This window comes from Pseudophryne corroboree, unplaced genomic scaffold, assembly GCF_028390025.1.
Source record: "Pseudophryne corroboree isolate aPseCor3 unplaced genomic scaffold, aPseCor3.hap2 scaffold_144, whole genome shotgun sequence".
NCBI classification, from domain to species: domain Eukaryota; kingdom Metazoa; phylum Chordata; class Amphibia; order Anura; family Myobatrachidae; genus Pseudophryne; species Pseudophryne corroboree.
This window is the reverse complement of record NW_026968068.1, coordinates 1,460,508-1,486,305: the sequence shown is the minus strand read 5'-3', so window position 1 is coordinate 1,486,305 and position 25,798 is coordinate 1,460,508. Positions and strand designations below refer to the sequence as shown.

At 40.3% G+C, this 25,798-nt stretch overlaps 3 non-coding genes across 3 annotated transcripts; all 3 read right to left on the bottom strand.

The window, feature by feature from the left end:
• Nucleotides 1-9,179: 9,179 nt before the first annotated feature.
• Nucleotides 9,180-9,343, bottom strand: LOC134997051 (U1 spliceosomal RNA). Its single transcript, XR_010199606.1, has one exon. It is a non-coding gene; the product is annotated as a U1 spliceosomal RNA (small nuclear RNA).
• A 655-nt stretch (nt 9,344-9,998) lies between these two features.
• On the bottom strand, nt 9,999-10,161 carry LOC134997241 (U1 spliceosomal RNA). Its single transcript, XR_010199786.1, has one exon. It is a non-coding gene; the product is annotated as a U1 spliceosomal RNA (small nuclear RNA).
• Nucleotides 10,162-10,313: 152 nt separating this feature from the next.
• Nucleotides 10,314-10,477, bottom strand: LOC134997122 (U1 spliceosomal RNA). Its single transcript, XR_010199675.1, has one exon. It is a non-coding gene; the product is annotated as a U1 spliceosomal RNA (small nuclear RNA).
• Nucleotides 10,478-25,798: the final 15,321 nt, after the last annotated feature.

Below are 25,798 nucleotides of genomic sequence, written 5' to 3'. Positions count from 1 at the left end.
ACTGAAAACTGAGTTAGGGCAGAAGTGGCAGCCGGAACATCCATGTGAGGGAGCTCTTGGAATTCAGGTACACGGGGATGTTGCCCATAAACTGCAAAGAATGGTGTCGTGTCAGTGGCAGTATGATATCGGAAGTTATGGGCAAACTCGGCCCACGGGAGCAGATTAAACCAATCATCCTGGGAAGATGACACATATAACCTTAGGAAAGTCTCAAGTTCTTGATTGACTCTCTCTGTCTGCCCATTCGTCTGAGGATGGTATGATGACGAGAACTTTAATTTTACCTGCATGGCAGAACAGAGGGCCCTCCAAAACCTCGCTACAAACTGTACCCCCCGATCAGATATTATTTCAGAGGGTAAACCATGTAAGCGGAAAATCTCCTGTATGAAGATTTGGGCAAGTTTTGGGGCAGAAGGGAGACCCTGGAGAGGAACGAAATGAGCCATCTTGGTGAATCTGTCCACTACAACCCAAATGGTATTATGTCCCTGAGAAGATGGAAGGTCAGTGATAAAATCCATGGACAGATGAGACCAAGGACGACTAGGGACAGACAAGGGTTGTAACTGACCTGCTGGCGACTGACGAGGAGTCTTGTGCTGCACACACTTAGGACAGGATGCCACGAAATCCTGGATGTCCATTTTCATCTTTGGCCACCAATATGATGCGGAAAGGAACTTGAATGTCTTCAGGACACCAGGATGACCAGTGAACTTGGACTGATGGGCCCAAGATAGCAACTTGGGACGGAGCTCTGAGGAAACAAAAGTCTTACCAGGAGGAGGAGCTGGGGAGACTTGAGAGGCAGCGAAAACCACGGGACTCAGGATGGAATGTGGCACAGAGTCAGATGTTCCTTCTTCAGATTCCATGGATCGGGATAATGCATCGGCTTTCACATTCTGTGAACCTGGGCGGAAATGAAGCTTGAAATTAAAACGTGAGAAAAACATAGCCCACCTGGACTGGCGAGGGTTAAGGCACTGGGCTGCTTTTAAGTAAAGCAAGTTCTTATGATCCGTGAAGATGTTAAACGGATGTTTGGCCCCTTCTAGGAGATATCTCCATTCCTCGAGAGCCAGCTTGATTGCCAGTAACTCTTGATCTCCCACGGAGTAGTTAGCTTCTGCAGGAAGAAACTTGCGAGAATAGAATCCACACGGGTGGACTTTCCCATCAGATCCCTTCTGGGAGAGAACAGCACCAACCCCAACTGTAGAGGCGTCTACCTCCAACTCGAATGGTCTGTCGACATCTGGCTGTGACAGCACTGGAGCAGACATAAAGGCTAGCTTGATTTTCCGGAAGGCTGCCAAGGCTTCTTCTGACCAGTTGGAATGATCTGCCCCTTTCCGAGTCAGGTTGGTAATTGGAGCGATGAGAGTGGAGAATCCTCGAATAAATTTTCTATAGTAGTTAGCGAAACCCAGGAACCGCTGGATAGCTTTGAGGGAAGTTGGAATGGACCAGTTGGCAATGGCTTCCAATTTCGTCGGGTCCATCTGAAGATCCGATCCGGAGATTATATAACCCAGGAAGGGTATAGAGGGAACTTCAAAGGTGCATTTAGATAGTTTCCCATAGAGACGGTTCTCACGAAGACGTCGGAGAACTTCACAGACTTGTAGGCGATGAGATGGAAGGTCTTGAGAAAAGATAAGAATATCATCTAAGTAGACAACGAGGTATTTATACAGCACATCTCGAAAAATTTCATTCACAAAGTGTTGGAATACCGCTGGAGCATTACTCAACCCAAATGGCATTACCAGGTATTCATAATGGCCATCTCGAGTGTTGAAAGCTGTTTTCCACTCGTCACCACTCCGGATTCTGATGAGATTATAGGCACCGCGGAGATCTAACTTGGTGAAGATGCGGGCCCCCTTAACTCTATCAAAAAGTTCGGTAATGAGTGGCAAAGGATAACTATTCTTGATGGTAATGTCATTGAGACCCCGATAGTCAATGCATGGACGCAGTCCTCCATCCTTCTTTTTGACAAAGAAGAAACCTGCACCAGCGGGTGATGATGATGGACGGATGAATCCTTTCTGGAGATTCTCTCTGATGTAGTTACTCATCGCCTCTGTTTCAGGAACAGACAAAGGGTAGGTGCGCCCCCTAGGTGGCTTCTTGCCAGGAAGGAGATCGATGGGACAATCCCATTCCCTATGGGGCGGCAGAATATCAGCAGCCTTTTCACAGAAGACGTCTGCGAAGTCTTGATAAACTGCTGGAAGATCTAGCTGTGACTTTACTTCGGTTGATTTAAAGGGACACCCTTGGGCTAGGCAGGTTTGGTGACACTGTGAACCCCATGAGGTAAGCTGCAACGTTGTCCAGTTGAACTGTGGGTTATGTAGCTGGAGCCAAGGCATGCCCAAGACAATCTCCTGGGTAGCCTGAGGGATGACCAGGAACTTGATCAGTTCTGAGTGAAGAAATCCAACTCCCAGAACCACTGGGGTAGTTTGATGTGAAATGTTCCCCTTAGAGATTCTACTACCATCCACAGCAGTAATGTATACAGGACAGGAAAGTTCACAGGTAGACAGACGAAATTTATTTACAGCAGCCTGGGTAATAAAATTTCCTGCAGCACCGCAGTCCACTAATGCTGATGCAGACTGGAGCCCAACGGAAGTTTCTAGCGTCACTGGAAGAATGAGGTCTTGTTGAGAAGGAGCTTGACTGAGAGATCCTAACTTGACTCCTCCCTTACAAGTCAGGATCTGGCGTTTCCCGAACGCATCGTGCAGGAGTTAATTTGATGGCCCGCAGCAGCACAGTACAGGCAGAGCCTCTCCCGTATTCTTCTTGCCCGCTCTTCAGGAGATAGGCGGGACCTATTAATCTGCATAGGCTCGTCAGAAGAGGGAGACTGGAGCTGTACAGGAGGTATGAACCCTGGTCTGCGAGACTCACTCCGAGCGCGTTCATTATTGCGTTCGCGGATGCGAGAGTCCAGCTTAATACATAGGGAGATCAAATCAGGCAGTTGAACAGGAATGTCACGGGTTGTCAGTTCGTCCTTGATCCGCTCCGAGAGTCCGTGCCAGAAGGCTGCTACCAGAGCTTGGTTGTTCCACTGGACCTCTGCAGCCAACGTCTGGAACTGGATGACATATTGTCCCATGCTTCGGTTACCTTGACGAAGTTGGATCAGGTCTGCCGAAGCTGATGTTGCACGACCAGGCTCGTCAAAGATCCGTCTAAAAGTTGACACGAAGTCTGAGTAGTTGTTGATCAGAGGGTCAGCACGTTCCCATAGCGGAGACACCCAACTCAGAGCGGAACCAGAGAGCAAGGAAATGATGTAGGCAACCTTGGACCTTGGTGTGGGAAAGTTATGTGGCAATAACTCAAATTGTATTTCACACTGATTGAGAAAGCCACGGCATAGTTTAGGACTGCCATCATATTTGCTCGGCACGGGCAGGTGCAGGCGTGACACTGGAGATGATGCAGCCGACGTAGAAGAATTCATAGCACTGGCAGGTGCTGGAGTAACTGGAACAGTAGGTGAAAGTACACTGGGCAGGGATTGCTGCAGTGTATCCAATCGGGAGGACATCCCTTGTAGAAAGTGAAGCATCTGCTGCTGCGCAACCTCTTGACCATCCAGACGGGAGACCAGATCTTGCAAGGCCTCTGACCCCACACTCCGTCCACCATCCGAGTCCATCGATCCTGGACTTACTGTCAGATTGTGTTTGGTCTGTGTCCCCGGAGGGGGCGCTAGTGGGTCAGTGGAGGTGGAAGGAAGGAAACGAGGAGGTTGAATAACGTTCCTGCGCATGAGCGCAATGGTATTTTTATTAGACAGATGTTATAACAGTTATTGCAGCAGAAATAATAATAACAGGTGGAAAAAAGTCAATCACTCAGTAATGGAACTGAAAGTCTATGGCAAATGAATGATAAGTGAAATTGAGAAATAATATCCAGGAATATAAATCAGAAGAACAAATGTCATATGGAATGGTTCTGGCTTGGAAACCAGTGCAGGGTTAAAACAGGAAACTAAGGCAGTGGATGAAATGGCAAACCTGAGCATAAGCAGGAGACTTACTCACAGTGCAGGTGATGGGCACTGGCAGCAGCAAGCTGTGTCACAGGTGGAGGAATGAACGCACCTGGAGTTAGTCTTCAACTGCAGGCTGAAGCACACAAGGTGGTGATTAGTGTGAAGCCTTATGCAGGTTGCAGGTATTGCTGAGCCTTGAAGTTCCACAGAAGATAGCAGAGTGACCAGGAGTATAACGTTCTTAGCAGAGAACTAGGAACTCAGGAGAGACAGGAACCGATCCTTTCGTGTAGGTCGCAGATAGACACAAAGTCCAGGATGCCTGTGAGCTGTAACTGTAGCCTCCTATATACCCCATGGTACGCAGGGATTGGATGAGTGCAGGAAAGGTGGGTGCGGCCACGCACCGGATTGGCCGCAGCATACAGGCTATTGCAGACTGTCATGGCGGCGCCCACGCCGCGGCCCAGCGGGGACGCGGCGCGCTACACGCCCGCTGCACCAGCAGTGCCCCCAGGATCCAGATGATACCCCATGGCAGGGGCATAGGTGACAGGTGACCGCAGGGAGCCAGGACGGAGTCCGCAGCGGCGGACGGAAGTCAGCCTGGTAAGTCGATTCCTGACAGATGCATCCTTGAGTGTAACGCCTACTGCTGCTGGCGCTGCTGTTGTTGCTGCTGGGAGTCGATGGTCATCCCAGAGGGGAAGTCGTAAGACCACTTTTACTACTTCCACCAAGCAATTGACTGTCCAACAGTCTTTTGCAAGGAAGATGAAATATCACAGCAGTCATCCTGCTGCAAAGCGGATAACTGAGGCCTTGGCATCCTGGGCAGTGAGAAACGTGGTTCCGGTATCCATCATTACTTCAGAGCCAACTATAGACTTGATTGAGGTACTGTGTCCCCGGTACCAAATACCATCTAGGTTCCATTTCTCTAGGCAGGCGATACCGAAAATGTACACAGACCTCAGAAAAAGACTCACCAGTGTCCTAAAAAATGCAGTTGTACCCAATGTCCACTTAACCACGGACATGTGGACAAGTGGAGCAGGGCAGACTCAGGACTATATGACTGTGACAGCCCACTGGGTAGATGTATTGACTCCCGCCGCAAGAACAGCAGCGGCGGCACCAGTAGCAGCATCTCGCAAACGCCAACTCTTTCCTAGGCAGGCTACGCTTTGTATCACCGCTTTCCAGAATACGCACACAGCTGAAAACCTCTTACGGCAACTAAGGAAGATCATCACAGAATGGCTTACCCCAATTGGACTCTCCTGTGGATTTGTGGCATCGGACAACGCCAGCAATATTGTGCGTGCATTATATCTGGGCAAATTCCAGCACGTCCCATGTTTTGCACATACCTTGAATTTGGTGGTGCAGAATTATTTAAAAAACGACAGGGGCGTGCAAGAGATGCTGTCGGTGGCCACAAGAATTGCGGGACACTTTCGGCGTACAGGCACCACGTACAGAAGACTGGAGCAACACCAAAAACGCCTGAACCTGCCCTGCCATCATCTGAAGCAAGAAGTGGTAACGAGGTGGAATTCAACCCTCTATATGCTTCAGAGGATGGAGGAGCAGCAAAAGGCCATTCAAGCCTATACATCTGACCACGATATAGGAGGTGGAATGCACCTGTCTAAAGCGCAGTGGAGAATGATTTCAACGTTGTGCAAGGTTCTGCAACCTTTTGAACTTGCCACACGTGAAGTCAGTTCAGACACTGCCAGCCTGAGTCAGGTCATTCCCGTCATCAGGCTTTTGCAGAAGAAGCTGGAGACATTGAAGGAGGAGCTAAGACAGAGCGATTCCGATAGGCATGTGGGACTTGTGGATGGAGCCCTTCATTCGCTTAACCAGGATTCACGGGTGGTCAATCTGTTGAAATCAGAGCACTACATTTTGGCCACCGTGCTCGATCCTAGATTTAAAACCTACGTTGTATCTCTCTTTCCGGCAGACACAAGTCTGCAGGGGTTCAAAGACCTGCTGGTGAGAAAATTATCAAGTCAAGCGGAACTTGATCGGTCAACAGCTCCTCCTTCACATTCTCCCGCAATTGGGGGTGCGAGGAAAAGGCTCAGAATTCCGAGCCCACCCGCTGGCGGTGATGCAGGGCAGTCTGGAGCGACTGCTGATGCTGACATCTGGTCCGGACTGAAGGACCTGCCAACGATTACGGACATGTCGTCTACTGTCACTGCATATGATTCTCTCACCATTGAAAGAATGGTGGAGGATTATATGAGTGACCGCATCCAAGTAGGCACGTCAGACAGTCCGTACGTATACTGGCAGGAAAAAGAGGCAATTTGGAGGCCCTTGCACAAACTGGCTTTATTCTACCTAAGTTGCCCTCCCACAAGTGTGTACTCCGAAAGAGTGTTTAGTGCCGCCGCTCACCTTGTCAGCAATCGGCGTACGAGGTTACTTCCAGAAAATGTGGAGAAGATGATGTTCATTAAAATGAATTATAATCAATTTCTCCGTGGAGACATTGACCAGCAGCAATTGCCTCCACAAAGTATACAGGGAGCTGAGATGGTGGATTCCAGTGGGGACGAATTGATAATCTGTGAGGAGGGGGATGTACACGGTGATGAATCGGAGGATGATGAGGTGGACATCTTGCCTCTATAGAGCCAGTTTGTGCAAGGAGAGATTAATTGCTTCTTTTTTGGTGGGGGTCCAAACCAACCCGTCATTTCAGTCACAGTCGTGTGGCAGACCCTGTCACTGAAATGATGGGTTGGTTAAAGTGTGCATGTCCTGTTTATACAACATAAGGGTGGGTGGGAGGGCCCAAGGCAATTCCACCTTGCACCTCTTTTTTCTTTTATTTTTCTTTGCGTCATGTGCTGTTTGGGGAGTGTTTTTTGGAAGGGCCATCCTGCGTGACACTGCAGTGCCACTCCTAGATGGGCCAGGTGTTTGTGTCGGCCACTTGGGTCGCTGAGCTTAGTCACACAGCTACCTCATTGCGCCTCTTTTTTTCTTTGCGTCATGTGCTGTTTGGGGAGTGTTTTTTGGAAGGGCCATCCTGCGTGACACTGCAGTGACACTCCTAGATGGGCCAGGTGTTTGTGTCGTCCACTTGGGTCGCTGAGCTTAGTCACACAGCTACCTCATTGCGCCTCTTTTTTTCTTTGCGTCATGTGCTGTTTGGGGAGTGTTTTTTGGAAGGGCCATCCTGCGTGACACTGCAGTGCCACTCCTAGATGGGCCAGGTGTTTGTGTCGGCCACTTGGGTCGCTGAGCTTAGTCACACAGCTACCTCATTGCGCCTCTTTTTTTCTTTGCGTCATGTGCTGTTTGGGGAGTGTTTTTTGGAAGGGCCATCATGCGTGACACTGCAGTGCCACTCCTAGATGGGCCAGGTGTTTGTGTCGGCCACTTGGGTCACTGAGCTTAGTCATCCAGCGACCTCGGTGCAAATTTTAGGACTAAAAATAATATTGTGAGGTGTGAGGTGTTAAGAATAGACTGAAAATGAGTGGAAATTATGGTTATTGAGGTTAATAATACTTTGGGATCAAAATGACTCCCAAATTCTATGATTTGAGCTGTTTTTTAGGGTTTTTTGAAAAAAACACCCGAATCCAAAACACACCCGAATCCGACAAAAAAAATTCGGTGAGGTTTAGCCAAAACGCGTTCGAACCCAAAACACGGCCGCGGAACCGAACCCAAAACCAAAACACAAAACCCGAAAAATTTCCGGTGCACATCTCTAGTGGCCATGCCATGTCACTGTGCAGGAGCCAGCACCGCTCACACACTAGTCCCCGGTGCAGCCCCCAACCCCCGGGACACCCGGAGCAACAAAATGTAGATTCAGGCCACCAGGCCACGCCCCTACCTATGAAACCATGCCTCCTTTTTACCATTGCGCTGCTTATCTGCGCGCACTGCATTACAATCTCCCTCGCCACCTCTCTGGGTGTCACCAGTGATAGTGACACCTCTGCCATGCTTGTAGCAGCTGGTCCTAAGATCTACGCCTCAAGCCCTGAGTGTTTGCCCTTGTGACTTGTTGATCATCATAGCAAAGCAGATGCTTACAGAAAACTGCAGGGGCTTAGATTGAAAATAAAAAAAATTGATGGGTATAAGGTAGAGAGGAGCGGGTTCGGTTCTCCGAGAACCGAATTCCCCACGAACTCCACGTGGTTTACACTGGTACGAGGCAGGCTCGGTTGTTCCCGCCTGACTCGGAAAACCTGAACAAGGGAAAATGTCATCATCCCGCTGTCGGATTCTCGCGAGATTCGGATTTCATATAAAGAGCTGCGCATTGCCGCCATTTTTACTCGTGCATTGAAGAGAGAGCGGAGAGGACGTGGCTATGTTCTCTCAGTGGAAATCTCAATATCAGTGCTCAGTATCAGTGGATACTTATTGCTGCTCAGTAATACTAGTAGTGTGTCTCTCCTGCTCAGTGTCAGTTCTCAGTAGTATCCTCATCAGTGCTCAGTATCACTGCTCATTGTCTTGTGCTGCATTGTTGTGCTCAGCATACTACAGTACATTACTAATAGTCCAGTGCTGCATCTTGCTGCTCAGTGTCAGTTCTAGTATCCTCATCAGTGCTCACTATCACTGCTCATTGCATTGTGGTGTTCTGTATACTACAGTAACATAGTAATATAGTAACATATAGTAACATAGTTTTTGAGGTTGAATAGAGGCAAATTGCCCATCGTGTTCAACCTGTTTTAAGTTGTGATGATTCTACATACTTGCTGAATAATGTTTTATGACTAGTTAGCTACTACAACTCATGTTACCCCCGGATTAACCATGTTGATATTTTAAGTATTATAACCTTGGATAGCTTTTTCATTCAGAAATGTATCCATTCCTTTTTTAAATCCAATTACAGAGTCCGCCATTACCACCTTCCCTGGCAGGGAATTCCACATCCTGATTGCCCTAACAGTGAAGATCATAGTATCTCTCCTGGCAGGTAAGTAGGAGTTGGGCCAGAGCTGTGGAGGATTGCTGCTCGGGCACCCCCTGTCAAGTGAAGGAGATCCAACTGAGGCAGCACAAGGGAACTCTCGAAAGAAGAACAAGGCTAGAGGAAGATCTGAGACAAAGAAATCTGACTTTTACCAGAGCTGACCAGAGGAAAGCACAAACACAGTCCCCCACTACCACAAATAATGCAGTCGAGTTTCCCACATTTGGGGAAATCACAGGGGTCAGCATACCCAGAATGCAATGAATGAACCTCACCCTGGGAGAACAATCTTCATGACCATGGTATCGCCTATGCAAAATAAGTATGATTTGGGATAGGGCTGGGGAGGGCCGCTGCTCAGGCACATCTCTGTCAAGTAAAGGAGATTCAACTGAGGCAGCACAAGGGAACTCTCATCTGGAGACAACAACTGCAGGGAGAACACATATTTTCAGATGAACATGGGAGGGCAGAAGGCTGCCTAATACTGAAGCACCCCCAAACAACAAACCAAATGCAACAACTAGTACAAGCATTCCTGGGGGAAGTTCTGCAGAAGATGGATTTGCATACGGTGATGTCATCCAAGCAGTGGGCCAAAGTTGGCTGGAACCCTCATCTGCATATGAAAAGAGAAAAGGGGTGTGCAGGGCATGGCGGCCTTTTGCGGCGCTTGGATGACCCTTAGTTCGCATTAAACACCCAAACCCTCCTTCGGTGTGGGGCTCATGTTGACAATGCCCCAGCCCCTGAAGCATTCAAGCTGATTTCTTACAGCAGCTTGGCACTGTAACAGCTCCAGAGCTGCTCTGTAAGGCAAGTAAAAGGGTGTGTAGTTTGCATTGTGCATTGGAAGGCACAAAGTAAGCAGACAGGAGGAGAAGTCAGGATAGTGCACAAGGGTATAAAAGGGAGGGGCTCAAGAAAAAAGAAGTGGAAACAGACAGCAAACTAGGCTGGAGAGAGACCTGAGACAAAGAGATCTGAATTATACGAGAGCCGACCAGGGGAAACACAAATTATGCAGTCAAGTTTCCCACATTTGGGGAAATCGCAGGGGCAGCACACCCAGAGTGCAATGGGTGAGCCTTGCCCTGGGAGAAGCACCTTCATGATCATAGTATCTCACCTGGCAGGTAAGTAGGAGTTGGGCTTGAGCTGGGGAGGGTCGCTGCTCGGGCACCCCCCTGTCAAGTGAAGGAGATCCAACTGAGGCAGCACAAGGGAACTCTTGAAAGAAGAACAAGGCTAGAGGAAGATCTGAAACAAAGAAATCTGACTTTTACCAGAGCTGACCAGAGGAAAACACAAACACAGTCCCCCACTACCACAAATAATGCAGTCGAGTTACCCACATTTGGGGAAATCACAGGGGTCAGCATACCCAGAATGCAATGAATGAACCTCACCCTGGGAGAATAATCTTCATGACCATGGTATCTCCTATGCAAAATAAGTATGATTTGGGATAGGGCTGGGGAGGGCCGCTGCTCAGGCACATCTCTGTCAAGTAAAGGAGATTCAACTGAGGCAGCACAAGGGAACTCCAGCATCCTCTACAGACTAAGAGAAAAGGATTTACCGGTAGGTATTAAAATCCTATTTTCTCATACGACCTAGAGGATGCTGGGGTCACATTAAGAACCATGGGGTTATACCAAAGCTCTTGAACGGGTGGAAGAGTGCGTACGACTCTGCAGCACCGAATGACCCAACTTGAGGTTATCATCGGCAAGGATGCAGTGGCGTTAATGTTTCCTGGTGTCAACCTGTATTATTTCAGTAGATATTGAAATGAGGATGCATCTTGCTGCCTTTCCAATGAAGCAAGTTTAATTTAGTAATAGGTGAAAAACCATCCCTACAAAGATGTTAATCAGATACTTGGCTTTGTGGACACTTTTCAGAGAACAAATTTGTTAGCATAAAAATAAAGCCAGAAAATGAAGAGCTGTTTAATCACTCAATTGGATTTTTTTGCCAGCATATTTCTTTTTCTCTGCAAACCACTGCTAAATTGTGCTTCCTAGCTATTTTTATAAAATCACTGAATCAAATCTAACTCTGATTACATCAGAGAAGGCCAGGTACCCTACACCATAACAGGGGTTTTTGAAATTTTGACTTGTCTACTTAAAGATCACCAAAATCTGATAACAAGGTCAATTACATCCCTGGGTGGGATTGAACCACCAACCCTTTGGTTAATAACCAATCACACTAACCAATTGCGCCACAGAGACACTTTGCAAAAGTCCATACTGACAAAGGCTAATAAGCATTCATCTAGAACGTTTCCTAGAAAAACTTTAAAAAGTCAATAATCTGGAGAGTTTTTGTAAGATGTTTCTTCCATCAACCAACGAAGAAACACATTGTTACTTTCCCATGATGAGTGAGTGCTTCAAGATCTCTTGCACTTACATGTGCAGCAGAGTACTGTAATGAAAGCATGCTGGGTTCATAACCCAGAGGTAGGCAGATTGAAACTATCCTCTGCTATATGCATTTTTTTTTTGTTAATTAAAGTAATCCAAAACTGGGATTGATTTTTTTTCTCTTTTATTTTTACTTAAAGTACAATAACTTTTACCATTTTAATATGTTTTAATAGTATATTGACAGTATTGTTTTCTTTCAAAAATCCACTTAATTTTCTTTACCCGATTATTAAAATGGTAATTGACAAAAACAAACTACATTGTCACCAGAAGAGCAATACAAAATGTACAAGTGATATATTAAAATCATCTTTCCAGCTTGAATTTCAATGATGCATTGGGGCAACGATTTTGTGAGAAACATCTTCACCCTTAAATAAAGATTTTCTTAATTCCTTACCTGTGTGCTAATTAGATATCACCTTGTTTTCACATTAAACAGACTTCCACATGAGAAAGCAGCAAGGATGCAGTGGCGTTAATGTTTCCTGGTGTCAACCTGTATTATTTCAGTAGATATTGAAATGAGGATGCATCTTGCTGCCTTTCCAATGAAGCAAGTTTAATTTAGTAATAGGTGAAAAACCATCCCTACAAAGATGTTAATCCGATACTTGGCTTTGTGGACACTTTTCAGAGAACAAATTTGTTAGCAAAAAAATAAAGCCAGAAAATGAAGAGCTGTTTAATCACTCAATTGGATTTTTCTGCCAGCATATTTCATTTTCTCTGCAACCCACTGCTAAATTGTGCTTCCTAGCTGTTTTTTGATAAAATCACTTAATCAAATCTAACTCTGATTACATCAGAGTAGGCCAGGTACCCTACACCATAAGAGGGGGTTTGAAATTTTGACTTGTCTACTTAAAGATCACCAAAATCTGATGACAAGGTCAATAACATCCCTGGGGGGATTGAACCACCAACCCTTTGGTTAATAACCAAACACACTAACCGATTGCACCACAGAGACACTTTGCAAAAGTACATACTGACAAAGGCTAATAAGCATTCATCTAGAACGTTTCCTAGAAAACTTTAAAAAGTCAATAATCTGGAGAGATTTTGTAAGATGTTTCTTCCATCAACCAATGAAGAAACGCATTGGTACTTTCCCATGATGAGTGAGTGCTTCAGGATCTCTTGCACTTACATGTGCAGCAGAGTACTGCAATGGAAGCATGCTGGGCCCATAACCCAGAGGTAGGCAGATTGAAACTATCCTCTGCTATATGCATTTTTTTTTGTTAATTAAAGTAATCCAAAACTGGGATTGATATTTTTGCTCTTTTATTTTTACTTAAAGTACAATAACTTTTACCATTTTAATTTGTTTTAATAGTATATTGACAGTATTGTTTTCTTTCAAAAATCCACTTAATTTTCTTTACCCTATTATTAAAATGGTAATTGACAAAAACAAACTACATTGTCACCAGAAGAGCAATACAAAATGTACAAGTGATATATTAAAATCATCTTTCCAGCTTGAATTTCAATGATGCATTGGGGCAACGATTTTGTGAGAAACATCTTCACCCTTAAATAAAGATTTTCTTAATTCCTTACCTGTGTGCTAATTAGATATCACCTTGTTTTCACATTAAACAGACTTCCACATGAGAAAGCAGCAAGGATGCAGTGGCGTTAATGTTTCCTGGTGTCAACCTGTATTATTTCAGTAGATATTGAAATGAGGATGCATCTTGCTGCCTTTCCAATGAAGCAAGTTTAATTTAGTAATAGGTGAAAAACCATCCCTACAAAGATGTTAATCCGATACTTGGCTTTGTGGACACTTTTCAGAGAACAAATTTGTTAGCATAAAAATAAAGCCAGAAAATGAAGAGCTGTTTAATCACTCAATTGGATTTTTCTGCCAGCATATTTCATTTTCTCTGCAACCCACTGCTAAATTGTGCTTCCTAGCTGTTTTTTGATAAAATCACTTAATCAAATCTAACTCTGATTACATCAGAGTAGGCCAGGTACCCTACACCATAAGAGGGGGTTTGAAATTTTGACTTGTCTACTTAAAGATCACCAAAATCTGATGACAAGGTCAATAACATCCCTGGGTGGGATTGAACCACCAACCCTTTGGTTAATAACCAAACACACTAAACGATTGCACCACAGAGACACTTTGCAAAAGTACATACTGACAAAGGCTAATAAGCATTCATCTAGAACGTTTCCTAGAAAACTTTAAAAAGTCAATAATCTGGAGAGATTTTGTAAGATGTTTCTTCCATCAACCAATGAAGAAACGCATTGGTACTTTCCCATGATGAGTGAGTGCTTCAGGATCTCTTGCACTTACATGTGCAGCAGAGTACTGCAATGGAAGCATGCTGGGCCCATAACCCAGAGGTAGGCAGATTGAAACTATCCTCTGCTATATGCATTTTTTTTTGTTAATTAAAGTAATCCAAAACTGGGATTGATATTTTTGCTCTTTTATTTTTACTTAAAGTACAATAACTTTTACCATTTTAATTTGTTTTAATAGTATATTGACAGTATTGTTTTCTTTCAAAAATCCACTTAATTTTCTTTACCCTATTATTAAAATGGTAATTGACAAAAACAAACTACATTGTCACCAGAAGAGCAATACAAAATGTACAAGTGATATATTAAAATCATCTTTCCAGCTTGAATTTCAATGATGCATTGGGGCAACGATTTTGTGAGAAACATCTTCACCCTTAAATAAAGATTTTCTTAATTCCTTACCTGTGTGCTAATTAGATATCACCTTGTTTTCACATTAAACAGACTTCCACATGAGAAAGCAGCAAGGATGCAGTGGCGTTAATGTTTCCTGGTGTCAACCTGTATTATTTCAGTAGATATTGAAATGAGGATGCATCTTGCTGCCTTTCCAATGAAGCAAGTTTAATTTAGTAATAGGTGAAAAACCATCCCTACAAAGATGTTAATCAGATACTTGGCTTTGTGGACACTTTTCAGAGAACAAATTTTTTAGCATAAAAATAAAGCCAGAAAATGAAGAGCTGTTTAATCACTCAATTGGATTTTTTTGCCAACATATTTCTTTTTCTCTGCAAACCACTGCTAAATTGTGCTTCCTAGCTGTTTTTATAAAATCACTGAATCAAATCTAACTCTGATTACATCAGAGAAGGCCAGGTACCCTACACCATAACAGGGGTTTTTGAAATTTTGACTTGTCTACTTAAAGATCACCAAAATCTGATAACAAGGTCAATTACGTCCCTGGGTGGGATTGAACCACCAACCTTTTGGTTAATAGCCGTACACACTAACTGATTGCGCCACAGCGACACTTTGCAAAAGTACATACTGACAAAGGCTAATAAGCATTCATCTAGAACGTTTCCTAGAAAAACATTAAATAGTCAATAATCTGGAGAGTTTTTGTAAGATGTTTCTTCCATCAACCAATGAAGAAACACATTGGTACTTTCCCATGATGAGTGAGTGCTTCAGGATCTCTTGCAATTACATGTGCAGCAGAGTACTGTAATGGAAGCTCGCTGGGTCCATAACCCAGAGGTAGGCAGATTGAAACTATCCTCTGCTATATGCATTTTTTTTTGTTAATTAAAGTAAACCAAAACTGGGATTGATATTTTTGCTCTTTTATTTTTACTTAAAGTACAATAACTTTTACCATTTTAATTTGTTTTAATAGTATATTGACAGTATTGTTTTCTTTCAAAAATCCACTTAATTTTCTTTACCCGATTATTAAAATGGTAATTGACAAAAACAAACTACATTGTCACCAGAAGAGCAATACAAAATGTACAAGTGATATATTAAAATCATCTTTCCAGCTTGGATTTCAATGATGCATTGGGGCAACGATTTTGTGAGAAACATCTTCACCCTTAAATAAAGATTTTCTTAATTCCTTACCTGTGTGCTAATTAGATATCACCTTGTTTTCACATTAAACAGACTTCCACATGAGAAAACAGCAAAGATGCAGTGGCGTTAATGTTTCATGGTGTCAACCTGTATTATTTCCGTAGATATTGAAATGAGGATGCATCTTGCTGCCTTTCCAATGAAGCAAGTTTAATTTAGTAATAGGTGAAAAACCATCCCTACAAAGATGTTAATCAGATACTTGGCTTTGTGGACACTTTTCAGAGAACAAATTTGTTATCATAAAAATAAAGCCAGAAAATGAAGAGCTGTTTAATCACTTAATTGTATTTTTCTGCCAGCATTTTTCTTTTTCTCTGCAACCCACTGCTAAATTGTGCTTCCTAGCTGTTTTTTTATAAAATCACTTAATCAAATCTAACTCTGATTACATCAGAGAAGGCCAGGTACCCTACACCATAAGAGGGGGTTTGCAATTTTGACTTGTCTACTTAAATATCACCAAAATCTGATCACAAGGTCAATTACGTCCCTGGGTGGGATTGAACCACCAACCTTTTGATTAATAGCTGAACACACTAACCGATTGCGCCACAGAGACACTTTGCAAAAAGAATATACTGACAAAGACTAATAAGCATTCATCTAGAACGTTTCCTAGAAAAACTTTAAAAAGTCAATAATCTGGAGAGTTTTTGTAAGATGTTTCTTCCAGCAACCAATGAAGAAACACATTGGTACTTTCGCATGATGAGTGAGTGCTTCAGGATCTCTTGCACTTACATGTGCAGCAGAGTACTGCAATGGAAGCATGCTGGGCCCATAACCCAGAGGTAGGCAGATTGAAACTATCCTTTGCTATATGCATTTTTTTTTTGTTCATTAAAGTAATCCAAAACTGGGATTGATATTTTAGCTTTTATTTTTACTTAAAGTACAATAACTTTTACCATTTTAATTTGTTTTAATAGTATATTGACAGTATTGTTTTCTTTCAAAAATCCACTTAATTTTCTTTACCCTATTATTAAAATGGTAATTGACAAAAACAAACTACATTGTCACCAGAAGAGCAATACAAAATGTACAAGTGATATATTAAAATCATCTTTCCAGCTTGAATTTCAATGATGCATTGGGGCAATGATTTTGTGAGAAACATCTTTACCCTTAAATAAAGATTTTCTTAATTCCTTACCTGTGTGCTAATTAGATATCACCTTGTTTTCACATTAAACAGACTTCCACATGAGAAAGCAGCAAGGATGCAGTGGCGTTAATGTTTCCTGGTGTCAACCTGTATTATTTCAGTAGATATTGAAATGAGGATGCATCTTGCTGCCTTTCCAATGAAGCAAGTTTAATTTAGTAATAGGTGAAAAACCATCCCTACAAATATGTTAATCAGATACTTGGCTTTGTGGACACTTTTCAGAGAACAAATTTGTTATCATAAAAATAAAGCCAGAAAATGAAGAGCTGTTTAATCACTCAATTGTATTTTTCTGCCAGCATTTTTCTTTTTCTCTGCAACCCACTGCTAAATTGTGCTTCCTAGCTGTTTTTTTATAAAATCACTTAATCAAATCTAACTCTGATTACATCAGAGAAGGCCAGGTACCCTACACCATAAGAGGGGGTTTGCAATTTTGACTTGTCTACTTAAATATCACCAAAATCTGATCACAAGGTCAATTACGTCCCTGGGTGGGATTGAACCACCAACCTTTTGATTAATAGCTGAACACACTAACCGATTGCGCCACAGAGACACTTTGCAAAAAGAATATACTGACAAAGACTAATAAGCATTCATCTAGAACGTTTCCTAGAAAAACTTTAAAAAGTCAATAATCTGGAGAGTTTTTGTAAGATGTTTCTTCCAGCAACCAATGAAGAAACACATTGGTACTTTCGCATGATGAGTGAGTGCTTCAGGATCTCTTGCACTTACATGTGCAGCAGAGTACTGCAATGGAAGCATGCTGGGCCCATAACCCAGAGGTAGGCAGATTGAAACTATCCTTTGCTATATGCATTTTTTTTTTGTTCATTAAAGTAATCCAAAACTGGGATTGATATTTTAGCTTTTATTTTTACTTAAAGTACAATAACTTTTACCATTTTAATTTGTTTTAATAGTATATTGACAGTATTGTTTTCTTTCAAAAATCCACTTAATTTTCTTTACCCTATTATTAAAATGGTAATTGACAAAAACAAACTACATTGTCACCAGAAGAGCAATACAAAATGTACAAGTGATATATTAAAATCATCTTTCCAGCTTGAATTTCAATGATGCATTGGGGCAATGATTTTGTGAGAAACATCTTTACCCTTAAATAAAGATTTTCTTAATTCCTTACCTGTGTGCTAATTAGATATCACCTTGTTTTCACATTAAACAGACTTCCACATGAGAAAGCAGCAAGGATGCAGTGGCGTTAATGTTTCCTGGTGTCAACCTGTATTATTTCAGTAGATATTGAAATGAGGATGCATCTTGCTGCCTTTCCAATGAAGCAAGTTTAATTTAGTAATAGGTGAAAAACCATCCCTACAAATATGTTAATCAGATACTTGGCTTTGTGGACACTTTTCAGAGAACAAATTAGTTAGCATAAAAATAAAGCCAGAAAATGAAGAGCTGTTTAATCACTCAATTGGATTTTTCTGCCAGCATATTTCTTTTTCTCTGCAACCCACTGCTAAATTGTGCTTCCTAGCTGTTTTTATAAAATCACTGAATCAAATCTAACTCTGATTACATCAGAGAAGGCCAGGTACCCTACACCATAACAGGGGGTTTGAAATTTTGACTTGTCTGCTTAAAGATCACCAAAATCTGATAACAAGGTCAATTAAGTCCCTGGGTGGGATTGAACCACCAACCTTTTGGTTAATAGCCTTACACACTAACTGATTGCGCCACAGCGACACTTTGCAAAAGTACTTACTGACAAAGGCTAATAAGCATTCATCTAGAACGATTCCTAGAAACATTTTAAAAAGTCAATAATGTGGAGAGTTTTTGTAAGATGTTTCTTCCATCAACCAATGAAGAAACACATTGGTACTTTCCCATGATGAGTGAGTGCTTCAGGATCTCTTGCACTTACATGTGCAGCAGAGTACTGTAATGGAAGCATGCTGGGTCCATAACCCAGAGGTAGGCAGATTGAAACTATCCTCTGCTATATGCATTTTTTTTTTGTTCATTAAAGTAATCCAAAACTGGTATTGATATTTTAGCTTTTATTTTTACTTAAAGTACAATAACTTTTACCATTTTAATTTGTTTTAATAGTATATTGACAGTATTGTTTTCTTTCAAAAATCCAATTAATTTTCTTTACCCGATTATTAAAATGGTAACTGACAAAAACAAACTACATTGTCACCAGAAGAGCAATACAAAATGTACAAGTGATATATTAAAATCATCTTTCCAGCTTGAATTTCAATGATGCATTGGGGCAACGATTTTGTGAGAAACATCTTCACCCTTAAATAAAGATTTTCTTAATTCCTTACCTGTGTGCTAATTAGATATCACCTTGTTTTCACATTAAACAGACTTCCACATGAGAAAGCAGCAAGGATGCAGTGGCGTTAATGTTTCCTGGTGTCAACCTATATTATTTCAGTAGATATTGAAATGAGGATGCATCTTGCGGCCTTTCCAATGAAGCAAGTTTAATTTAGTAATAGGTGAAAAACCATCCCTACAAAGGTGTTAATCAGAGACTTGGCTTTGTGGACACTTTTCAGAGAACAAATTTGTTATCATAAAAATAAAGCCAGAAAATGAAGAGCTGTTTAATCACTCAATTGTATTTTTCTGCCAGCATTTTTCTTTTTCTCTGCAACCCACTGCTAAATTGTGCTTCCTAGCTGTTTTTTTATAAAATCACTTAATCAAATCTAACTCTGATTACATCAGAGAAGGCCAGGTACCCTACACCATAAGAGGGGGTTTGCAATTTTGACTTGTCTACTTAAATATCACCAAAATCTGATCACAAGGTCAATTACGTCCCTGGGTGGGATTGAACCACCAACCTTTTGATTAATAGCTGAACACACTAACCGATTGCGCCACAGAGACACTATGCAAAAAGAATATACTGACAAAGACTAATAAGCATTCATCTAGAACGTTTCCTAGAAAAACTTTAAAAAGTCAATAATCTGGAGAGTTTTTGTAAGATGTTTCTTCCAGCAACCAATGAAGAAACACATTGGTACTTTCGCATGATGAGTGAGTGCTTCAGGATCTCTTGCACTTACATGTGCAGCAGAGTACTGCAATGGAAGCATGCTGGGCCCATAACCCAGAGGTAGGCTGATTGAAACTATCCTTTGCTATATGCATTTTTTTTTTGTTCATTAAAGTAATCCAAAACTGGGATTGATATTTTAGCTTTTATTTTTACTTAAAGTACAATAACTTTTACCATTTTAATTTGTTTTAATAGTATATTGACAGTATTGTTTTCTTTCAAAAATCCACTTAATTTTCTTTACCCTATTATTAAAATGGTAATTGACAAAAACAAACTACATTGTCACCAGAAGAGCAATACAAAATGTACAAGTGATATATTAAAATCATCTTTCCAGCTTGAATTTCAATGATGCATTGGGGCAATGATTTTGTGAGAAACATCTTTACCCTTAAATAAAGATTTTCTTAATTCCTTACCTGTGTGCTAATTAGATATCACCTTGTTTTCACATTAAACAGACTTCCACATGAGAAAGCAGCAAGGATGCAGTGGCGTTAATGTTTCCTGGTGTCAACCTGTATTATTTCAGTAGATATTGAAATGAGGATGCATCTTGCTGCCTTTCCAATGAAGCAAGTTTAATTTAGTAATAGGTGAAAAACCATCCCTACAAATATGTTAATCAGATACTTGGCTTTGTGGACACTTTTCAGAGAACAAATTAGTTAGCATAAAAATAAAGCCAGAAAATGAAGAGCTGTTTAATCACTCAATTGGATTTTTCTGCCAGCATATTTCTTTTTCTCTGCAACCCACTGCTAAATTGTGCTTCCTAGCTGTTTTTATAAAATCACTGAATCAAATCTAACTCTGATTACATCAGAGAAGGCCAGGTACCCTACACCATAACAGGGGGTTTGAAATTTTGACTTGTCTGCTTAAAGATCACCAAAATCTGATAACAAGGTCAATTATGTCCCTGGGTGGGATTGAACCACCAACCTTTTGGTTAATAGCTGTACACACTAACTGATTGCGCCACAGCGACACTTTGCAAAAGTACATACTGACAAAGGCTAATAAGCATTCATCTAGAACGTTTCCTATAAAAACTTTAAATAGTCAATAATCTGGAGAGTTTTTGTAAGATGTTTCTTCCATCAACCAATGAAGAAACACATTGGTACTTTCCCATGATGAGTGAGTGCTTCAGGATCTCTTGCACTTACATGTGCAGCAGAGTACTGTTATGAAAGCATGCTGGGTCCATAACCCAGAGGTAGGCAGATTGAAACTATCCTCTGCTATATGCATTTTTTTTTTGTTAATTAAAGTAATCCAAAACTGGGATTGATATTTTTGCTCTTTTATTTTTACTTAAAGTACAATAACTTTTACCATTTTAATTTGTTTTAATAGTATATTGACAGTATTGTTTTCTTTCAAAAATCCAATTAATTTTCTTTACCCGATTATTAAAATGGTAATTGACAAAAACAAACTACATTGTCACCAGAAGAGCAATACAAAATGTACAAGTGATATATTAAAATCATCTTTCCAGCTTGAATTTCAATGATGCATTGGGGCAACGATTTTGTGAGAAACATCTTCACCCTTAAATAAAGATTTTCTTAATTCCTTACCTGTGTGCTAATTAGATATCACTTTGTTTTCACATTAAACAGACTTCCACATGAGAAAACAGCAAAGATGCAGTGGCGTTAATGTTTCCTGGTGTCAACCTGTATTATTTCCGTAGATATTGAAATGAGGATGCATCTTGCTGCCTTTCCAATGAAGCAAGTTTAATTTAGTAATAGGTGAAAAACCATCCCTACAAAGATGTTAATCAGATACTTGGCTTTGTGGACACTTTTCAGAGAACAAATTTGTTATCATAAAAATAAAGCAAGAAAATGAAGAGCTGTTTAATCACTCAATTGGATTTTTCTGCCAGCATTTTTCTTTTTCTCTGCAACCCACTGCTAAATTGTGCTTCCTAGCTGTTTTTTTAATAAAATCACTTAATCAAATCTAACTCTGATTACATCAGAGAAGGCCAGGTACCCTACACCATAAGAGGGGTTTTGCAATTTTGACTTGTCTACTTAAATATTACCAAAATCTGATCACAATGTCAATTACGTCCCTGGGTGGGATTGAACCACCAACCTTCTGATTAATAGCTGAACACACTAACCGATTGCGCCACAGAGACACTTTGCAAAAAGTGCATACTGACAAAGACTAATAAGCATTCATCTAGAACGTTTCCTAGAAAAACTTTAAAAAGTCAATAATCTGGAGAGTTTTTGTAAGATGTTTCTTCCAGCAACCAATGAAGAAACACATTGGTACTTTCGCATGATGAGTGAGTGCTTCAGGATCTCTTGCACTTACATGTGCAGCAGAGTACTGCACTGGAAGCATGCTGGGCCCATAACCCAGAGGTAGGCAGATTGAAACTATCCTTTGCTATATGCATTTTTTTTTTGTTCATTAAAGTAATCCAAAACTGGGATTGATATTTTAGCTTTTATTTTTACTTAAAGTACAATAACTTTTACCATTTTAATTTGTTTTAATAGTATATTGACAGTATTGTTTTCTTTCAAAAATCCAATTAATTTTCTTTACCCGATTTTTAAAATGGTAATTGACAAAAACAAACTACATTGTCACCAGAAGAGCAATACAAAATGTACAAGTGATATATTAAAATCATCTTTCCAGCTTGAATTTCAATGATGCATTGGGGCAACGATTTTGTGAGAAACATCTTCACCCTTAAATAAAGATTTTCTTAATTCCTTACCTGTGTGCTAATTAGATATCACCTTGTTTTCACATTAAACAGACTTCCACATGAGAAAACAGCAAAGATGCAGTGGCGTTAATGTTTCCTGGTGTCAACCTGTATTATTTCCGTAGATATTGAAATGAGGATGCATCTTGCTGCCTTTCCAATGAAGCAAGTTTAATTTAGTAATAGGTGAAAAACCATCCCTACAAAAATGTTAATCAGATACTTGGCTTTGTGGACACTTTTCAGAGAACAAATTTGTTATCATAAAAATAAAGCCAGAAAATGAAGAGCTGTTTAATCACTCAATTGGATTTTTCTGCCAGCATTTTTCTTTTTCTCTGCAACCCACTGCTAAATTGTGCTTCCTAGCTGTTTTTTTATAAAATCACTTAATCAAATCTAACTCTGATTACATCAGAGAAGGCCAGGTACCCTACACCATAAGAGGGGGTTTGCAATTTTGACTTGTCTACTTAAATATCACCAAAATCTGATCACAAGGTCAATTATGTCCCTGGGTGGGATTGAACCACCAACTTTTTGATTAATAGCTGAACACACTAACCAATTGCGCCACAGAGACACTTTGCAAAAAGTACATACTGACAAAGACTAATAAGCATTCATCTAGAACGTTTCCTAAAAAAACTTTAAAAAGTCAATAATCTGGAGAGTTTTTGTAAGATGTTTCTTCCAGCAACCAACGAAGAAACACATTGGTACTTTCGCATGATGAGTGAGTGCTTCAGGATCTCTTGCACTTACATGTGCAGCAGAGTACTGCAATGGAAGCATGCTGGGCCCATAACCCAGAGGTAGGCAGATTGAAACTATCCTTTGCTATATGCATTTTTTTTGTTCATTAAAGTAATCCAAAACTGGGATTGATATTTTAGCTTTTATTTTTACTTAAAGTACAATAACTTTTACCATTTTAATTTGTTTTAATAGTATATTGACAGTATTGTTTTCTTTCAAAAATCCAATTAATTTTCTTTACCCGATTTTTAAAATGGTAATTGACAAAAACAAACTACATTGTCACCAGAAGAGCAATACAAAATGTACAAGTGATATATTAAAATCATCTTTCCAGCTTGAATTTCAATGATGCATTGGGGCAACGATTTTGTGAGAAACATCTTCACCCTTAAATAAAGATTTTCTTAATTCCTTACCTGTGTGCTAATTAGATATCACCTTGTTTTCACATTAAACAGACTTCCACATGAGAAAACAGCAAAGATGCAGTGGCGTTAATGTTTCCTGGTGTCAACCTGTATTATTTCCGTAGATATTGAAATGAGGATGCATCTTGCTGCCTTTCCAATGAAGCAAGTTTAATTTAGTAATAGGTGAAAAACCATCCCTACAAAAATGTTAATCAGATACTTGGCTTTGTGGACACTTTTCAGAGAACAAATTTGTTATCATAAAAATAAAGCCAGAAAATGAAGAGCTGTTTAATCACTCAATTGGATTTTTCTGCCAGCATTTTTCTTTTTCTCTGCAACCCACTGCTAAATTGTGCTTCCTAGCTGTTTTTTTATAAAATCACTTAATCAAATCTAACTCTGATTACATCAGAGAAGGCCAGGTACCCTACACCATAAGAGGGGGTTTGCAATTTTGACTTGTCTACTTAAATATCACCAAAATCTGATCACAAGGTCAATTATGTCCCTGGGTGGGATTGAACCACCAACTTTTTGAATAATAGCTGAACACACTAACCAATTGCGCCACAGAGACACTTTGCAAAAAGTACATACTGACAAAGACTAATAAGCATTCATCTAGAACGTTTCCTAAAAAAACTTTAAAAAGTCAATAATCTGGAGAGTTTTTGTAAGATGTTTCTTCCAGCAACCAACGAAGAAACACATTGGTACTTTCGCATGATGAGTGAGTGCTTCAGGATCTCTTGCACTTACATGTGCAGCAGAGTACTGCAATGGAAGCATGCTGGGCCCATAACCCAGAGGTAGGCAGATTGAAACTATCCTTTGCTATATGCATTTTTTTTTGTTCATTAAAGTAATCAAAAACTGGGATTGATATTTTAGCTTTTATTTTTACTTAAAGTACAATAACTTTTACCATTTTAATTTGTTTTAATAGTATATTGACAGTATTGTTTTCTTTCAAAAATCCAATTAATTTTCTTTACCCGATTATTAAAATGGTAATTGACAAAAACAAACTACATTGTCACCAGAAGAGCAATACAAAATGTACAAGTGATATATTAAAATCATCTTTCCAGCTTGAATTTCAATGATGCATTGGGGCAACGATTTTGTGAGAAACATCTTCACCCTTAAATAAAGATTTTCTTAATTCCTTACCTGTGTGCTAATTAGATATCACCTTGTTTTCACATTAAACAGACTTCCACATGAGAAAGCAGCAAGGATGCAGTGGCGTTAATGTTTCCTGGTGTCAACCTGTATTATTTCAGTAGATATTGAAATGAGGATGCATCTTGCTGCCTTTCCAATGAAGCAAGTTTAATTTAGTAATAGGTGAAAAACCATCCCTACAAAGATGTTAATCCGATACTTGGCTTTGTGGACACTTTTCAGAGAACAAATTTGTTAGCATAAAAATAAAGCCAGAAAATGAAGAGCTGTTTAATCACTCAATTGGATTTTTCTGCCAGCATATTTCATTTTCTCTGCAACCCACTGCTAAATTGTGCTTCCTAGCTGTTTTTTGATAAAATCACTTAATCAAATCTAACTCTGATTACATCAGAGTAGGCCAGGTACCCTACACCATAAGAGGGGGTTTGAAATTTTGACTTGTCTACTTAAAGATCACCAAAATCTGATGACAAGGTCAATAACATCCCTGGGTGGGATTGAACCACCAACCCTTTGGTTAATAACCAAACACACTAACCGATTGCACCACAGAGACACTTTGCAAAAGTACATACTGACAAAGGCTAATAAGCATTCATCTAGAACGTTTCCTAGAAAACTTTAAAAAGTCAATAATCTGGAGAGATTTTGTAAGATGTTTCTTCCATCAACCAATGAAGAAACGCATTGGTACTTTCCCATGATGAGTGAGTGCTTCAGGATCTCTTGCACTTACATGTGCAGCAGAGTACTGCAATGGAAGCATGCTGGGCCCATAACCCAGAGGTAGGCAGATTGAAACTATCCTCTGCTATATGCATTTTTTTTTGTTAATTAAAGTAATCCAAAACTGGGATTGATATTTTTGCTCTTTTATTTTTACTTAAAGTACAATAACTTTTACCATTTTAATTTGTTTTAATAGTATATTGACAGTATTGTTTTCTTTCAAAAATCCACTTAATTTTCTTTACCCTATTATTAAAATGGTAATTGACAAAAACAAACTACATTGTCACCAGAAGAGCAATACAAAATGTACAAGTGATAT